The 6,456-nt window shown below is 35.3% G+C and overlaps 1 pseudogene; it reads right to left on the reverse strand.

Annotated features, from left to right (window-relative positions):
- Positions 1-4,235: 4,235 nt before the first annotated feature.
- On the reverse strand, positions 4,236-4,322 carry LOC119003291 (uncharacterized; annotated as a pseudogene).
- Positions 4,323-6,456: the final 2,134 nt, after the last annotated feature.

Raw genomic sequence — 6,456 nt, forward strand, 5'->3', positions numbered from 1 at the left:
TCTTGTGAAATAAAACCTTTATCACTGTGGAGAATGCAGTATATCATGTGAGGGTCCTGTGTTTCATGATTAACCATCCAACTGGTGTCCACGGCTCTCTACTAATGTTGGTCATTGAAAAGGTCTTTTTTTGTTTGTTTTCCTATTGATGTCTACTATCTTGCAGATTAGAACAATTTGGCTCTAGGCTACTACTACTATAAAGACTACTATATTTATTTCATAAATACAATACTTAATTCAATCGATTCCTAGGTTCCAATCACTTTAATTTAGGTTTTCTTCATAGATTCTCTACATCTAACCCATGGCCCAGGATGGCTATGAATGCAGCCCAACACAAAATTGTATATAAACTTAAAGCATTTTTCTCACTCATGGGTTTTCAGCAGTATTGTGTTCTTAAGGTGCGGCCCAAGACAACCTTCTTTTTCCAGTGTGGCCCAGAGATGCCAAAAGGCTGGACATCCCTGCTCTATCCCTACTAAAAGTTCTGGATGAATCAAAGAATTTAAAAGTTTGATTTTATAATTATCCAGAAGAAAGTATCTGAAATTAGTCTTTTTCTTCCCCATACAGAAAAATACCAGGTAAACACTAAGGTATGATTTCATACGTTCAGATTTCTGGCAAAACTGAAAAGGCAAAATAAATCACAAAAAATGATGTCATAATAATTTATGCAAATATAGACAATGAAAGGAAATGACTTGCAATCTAAAATAGACTTAGACATCATGAACGAATTACATTTTCTTCCATCAACACTTAGTGAATAAGAACCTTCAGGTCTTCTTCCCCTATTTGATATCTAGATTGGATTAGTGGCACATTCAGCCAATATGAACTGCTTTAAAATATGGTAACAACTCAGAACTCAACCACGAGATCTCTGAGAGTCCCAACTATAGAATACTCATACAAGACTTGAATAAAATGAACAAGTATATGCTTCACCAGAGAAAGTCCTACACGAATATGATGTTCAGATATAACTGTTGCTGATTCTTCACAAAGAAGATGAAATAAAGTGTGTAATTGTTTAGAAAAGTAAAAATAATTCACCTACCTTACTTTCTTTTTCACATCTGAGGGGCTGGACAGAATCTACCGTGTGGTTCACTTTCCTTCTGACCCTGGAAAACATAAAGATGTTTGCTTAATGACTTAAGTAATGTCATTTGCATTCCTCAAAAACAATACACACCGATGCAAGATGGAAAATGTTTGAAATTCTCTTGAAATACAGTAATAGAAAGTCTTTGAGGTTTTAGCACTCCGTGTTCCCGTATCCTGTGAAACTATTTCCCCAGACGGGCACTTGGCTTCCTACTACTTTCTATCAGTCAATTGTATGTTTAAGTATCACCATTTTATAGAGTCCTTTGCTGACTGTCTTTAAGGCCAAAGTCCTTTTCTAGTTCACCATCTTCTTCTACTTTCTTCCTAGAATTTATTACCATTTGAATCAATTGACTTCATTAGTATTCACTGTCTCCTTTAGGGGCAAAGAGTTCTTATTTATTTGCTCAATGTTTGGTGCCTACAGCATGTAGTCCCTCTATCACTGTTTAAGAATAAATAAATTAACATTAATGATCACAGGTGTTTTTCAAAAATATAATCATATGTGTGTGTATCTATATATATAAAACTTCTCACTAAAACAGCTTTTTAAGAATTCTTTGTTCATCAGCCCTGGCTGGTGTAGCTCAGTGGATTGAGCGCGGGCCTGTGAACCAAAGGATCGTGGTTCGATTCCCAGTCAGGGCACACGCCTGGGTTGCAGGCCAGTTCCCAGTGGGGGATACATGAGAGGCAACCACACATTGATATTTGTCTCCCTCTCTCTTTCCCTTCCCCTCTAAAGATAAATAAACAAAATCTTATAAAAAAGAATTCTTTGTTCATCAAATTTCACGCAGAAAAACAAAATAGTTCATGAAATGATCATTTGAATTTAAGGCAGAATATTTTCAAAAGCTCTTGGTGCCAGAGCAGCTTAGCTGATGTGGGCTGCCACAACCAATCACCACAGACAGGGTGGGTGGATTAACTGAGATTCTTCTCTTTGAGTTCTACAGGCTGGAAGGTCAAGGATCCAGGTGCCCACTAACTTTTTCCTGGGGAGAGTGTTGTCTTTCTGGCTTGCAGACAAGGGCTTTGCTCTTTTTAAGACCACTAATCTCATTACCAAAGGCCCGCTCCTCTTTTCTTTTTTGGTTTATTTTATTTTTTAATTTTTTAAAATTGTTGTTCAAGTACAGTTGTCTTAATACCTAATCTAACTCTACCTCCCAAAGGCCAAATCTCTGATACCATCTCATTGCGTGAGAGGGTTTTAACATGGAAATGTGAATGGGGAAGATAAACACTCTGTTCATAGCAAAGAAAAATGTATTTTCACAAGTTTTTTTGTATGGATTAAATAATATCTTTAGAAGCATTTTGTGTTAAATCTCAGTAACTAATATATATAGTAAATGATTGCTTTAATTTTTACCGTTATGTATTATAGTTTTCCAATGCTGATGGTTCGGCCAACTATTGATTCTCAGGTTTTAATTGAAGGCACATTTAAAACATTCAAATAATTAAGATTTTATTTTTACTGCATTGGCATTTCCTGGATAGTAATAATTTCATTTGGGAGGAAGCACGTAACAAGCTGACAGTCCACAGGTGGGTAATTCACAGGAATTATCCAGGACAAGACTACTTGATTTATCTTATTCTTAAGCACTTAATCAGATTTTCATCACCAGAATAAACTGCTAGGGAAAATTAAAATACATCAACTCTTTCAAGGCCAACTTAGTGATCACTCTTACAACAGAATTATCTCAGGACCATACAAACAAGTCAGATAAATATGAGTCACATTTTCTATCAAGTTGATCTAGAGATCAATACATTTCAAAATAAACAAATAAACATAATTTATATACTGAATGCATAAAATGAAAGTCTATATATTGTCAATAAAAAGCCCACTTATTTGAATGAACAATTAAGATATCAGCTTTCACAATATTCTACTAGACTGAAATTCCATTTGTTTGTTCTTTTCATTTCATATATTAGCAAATTCTCAAGGAAATTAACTTGCAACTTTAAAGATTATAAAATTTTAGTGACAAAATTATACAATGGAGTGTACTTAAATAGTGGAGTTCGTCACACATCCTTACTACATCAAACAACTGCGATCCATTGGCAGTTTCAAGAACTAATCTTCAAAAATACACATTTTTGTTGTTATTTATTTTAAAATGTTATTGAACAGAAATAAAAGCTATTCATTTATTATCTAAAATGATTAGAATAAAAAAATATTACATATAACAAATTGTCAAGTGAATGGGAGAAATTGAATGTTGCATTATTTTTCTCTTAAAGATACTTCAGGTATCATCAAGTCTAAAATCTTCAGTTGGAGAGGCACACTTAAAAGAGCAACAATGACTCAGAATCAAAAGATAATGCCAATCTTCAAAGTTACACTTCTTAGGAAAAAAATCTCAAGTGAGCTAAGAAAAAGCAATTTTGCTTTTCTGCACCTAATTTTCTGCTCTGCAAAATGTGACAGTTGGTCTAGACCCCCTTCGACGTCAACATTCATAAGAAAGTACAGCTCGTTTAGGACTATGAGAGGTTTCCCATCACTTATATTAGCAGATAACAAAACATGGCAGAAGTCAGCACCTCCACTTGAAAAATCTGTTTAGTGTAAATGTTCTTGTTCAAATTTCATGAATTGAAATAGACTGAAAATCCATTAATGATTAGGCTTAATTGCACATTTTGTTTGTCAATACTTAGTTCCTTATGTAAAATAATCCCATTAGAGACTCTTGTCACGTCACTCACACAGATGTTAAGAAGTGTTATTGAAAAAAAGAGTTATTACATATACACAGGAATTCAAGATTATCAGTGTGACTTGTAGCCTCAATGCATAGATATTTTATGTAAATCAATTATGCTTTCTTTATAATGGTCAATTCACTTCCCCCTTTGATGAACTAAAATCGAGTATATTAAAATATTTCTAATCCTTAAAATTCTGATGTGTTTATGCATTACTGTCTCTATCATTGGCTCAATCTAACTTATGGTATATTACAAAGCCATTTATGAAAAATTGTCTCACGTCTTAGGACTAAACCCAGTGTTTTTGCATTAGAACATAATTATAAATTATTTTCATATTTTATTATAAGTATTAATAAATATTTGCAAGCAGATTTTTAAAAGGGAGAAATGGGTAACAAATTTTATTAGTAACAAACTATAGAAATGATCCCTGAAAGTATAGTCTTGCTATTTTACTAGTAAATTAATGTTTGAGCAATTGTCTCCAAATGTGTCCATGAAGAACAAAACCATAAGATGGGTATGTTTACCAGATTTATTTATCCCCCGCACAAAAGGCAGTCTGAAAAAATACATCATTTGTCAATACTAACACAGTTTTATATAATTTAATAACAAACTTGGTTTAAAATTCTTCATGCCAGCTATGAATTGATGGAGGGACCAAGAACTTACAGCATCCTTTTAGCTCTTTTTCACTGTGTTTTTCAGAATCTAGAAGGTACACAGTGGTATGTCTGACTAAATGTACTCTTCCCTGCATGGGGATGCTAATGCTGAATGTCCAGCTCACAAATAAAACACCTCCTAAAAGCTACATATTTAGAAGTAATTTAGCAGCCTTTATTTTGCATTCCATGTCATTTTCCTCCTGAAGAAATGGCAGCGACTTTAACTTAAAATAGAAGCTATAATTGAAGACATACTTATTATTATAAAGTCTAGAAATGTCTGAGAAATTAATAATTGTTTTGATTAAACTATATCCATGTCGATGAATAAATGAATAATATCAGAGTTAATCAACCCACATAAAACACTATTATAATAACACTTAAAAGTCTCACATGCCACAGATGATTTCTAGAGAAACAGAAGAGGATTTAAATCGTTAGAAATCCATGTATGAAGTGAGATTGATAGAAACTGATTATGGGAGAGAACGAGTTGTTAACTATTTGACAGACATGTTATCCTAATTGAGAGACAAAGCAGTAGCCCTTTGTTTTTATATATTATATACAGAAGCATAAATGTAATTAATTTTTGGTGGACGTTTCTTTTTATTGCTGATACCTAAAGTCAAAAAACATTGACTTCCGGAGGTTATTTATACTGCTACTTTGCTTTATTTGCCATTTTCATATGTCCCTAATCATGAAATATATACTATACATTTAATCCTCTAGTACGAACCTTCCTGTCCTGATAAGCATACATCGTATCCTCTCCTGTGATGGGAACCTTCAGGCTCGACCCTCTCAGTGACTTTCAAGTACATCACTCGGCAGTGCTAACCAGAGTCATCATGCTGTACGTTCCACCCTCAGCACCTGGTCATGGCGCCTCTCGAAGTTGTACCTTGTAACCACCTGCCGCCAGCCCCCAACTGCTAAATTTGCTTCTGGTATCCACAAAGTTGATCTTTTTTATTGGCTCTTTTTACATTCCACATAAGAGTGAGATCACAGACTATTTGTCTTTCTCTGATTCATCTCCCTTAGCATGGTATCCTCAGGAACATCTACATGGTCCACACACATCTCTTATTAGTAGCTATTACCTACACGTTTTGAGAGAAGCCCCCACTCCCTCCAAAATGCAGAAAAAAAATTAGAACCACACTGTGTCAAGAAAGAAGTGCAATGACTTCTACTCTAGATATGAATTATTTATATATAAAAACAGGGTGGGGCCAAAGGAGGTTTACAGTTGTGAGGTCACTGAATAGAGTTTATGATTGCACTATTGTTTATTGATTACTGTATTGTTCTTCCATATGAACAAATGCAGGCCCACTTTTGCCCCATGCGGTATCTACACCCACACGTTAGCAGTTACACAAAAGCTCCAAGTTATATGCGATTACATGAAGCTTAAATGATACACAAACATCAAGAAAACAAAATAATAAAAGTAATACCACCTTATATTTTATATTTTAGGAAAAACAATAAGTATAAGACAGATAAAAGCAGGGGTCCCCAACTCCAAGACCGTGGACAAGTATGGGTCTGTGGCCTGTTAGGGACCAGGCTGTACAGCAGGAGGTGAGCGGCTGCAGCGGGTAAAGCCTCAGCTGCATTTACAGCTGCTGGCTGCCCATCACTCACATCACCCACTACCTGAGCTCTGCCTTCGGTCAGATCAATGGCATTAGATTCTCACAGGAGCTTGAACACCACTGTGAGCTGCCCGGGCAAGGGATCTGGGTTGCTCACTCCTTGTGAGAATACAATGCCTGAGGCTCCAAGGTGGAGCTGAGGTAGAGGTGCTAGTGTGGGGGAGCAGCTGCAAACAGATGATCATGAGCAGGGAGGTTGGACTGGCGCAGGAAATGTAATAAATCAATGGTTTGCA

The sequence above is a fragment of the Sturnira hondurensis genome, unplaced genomic scaffold (genome assembly GCF_014824575.4).
Source record: "Sturnira hondurensis isolate 20B ecotype Veracruz unplaced genomic scaffold, ASM1482457v3 Scaffold0018525, whole genome shotgun sequence".
Taxonomy (NCBI): domain Eukaryota; kingdom Metazoa; phylum Chordata; class Mammalia; order Chiroptera; family Phyllostomidae; genus Sturnira; species Sturnira hondurensis.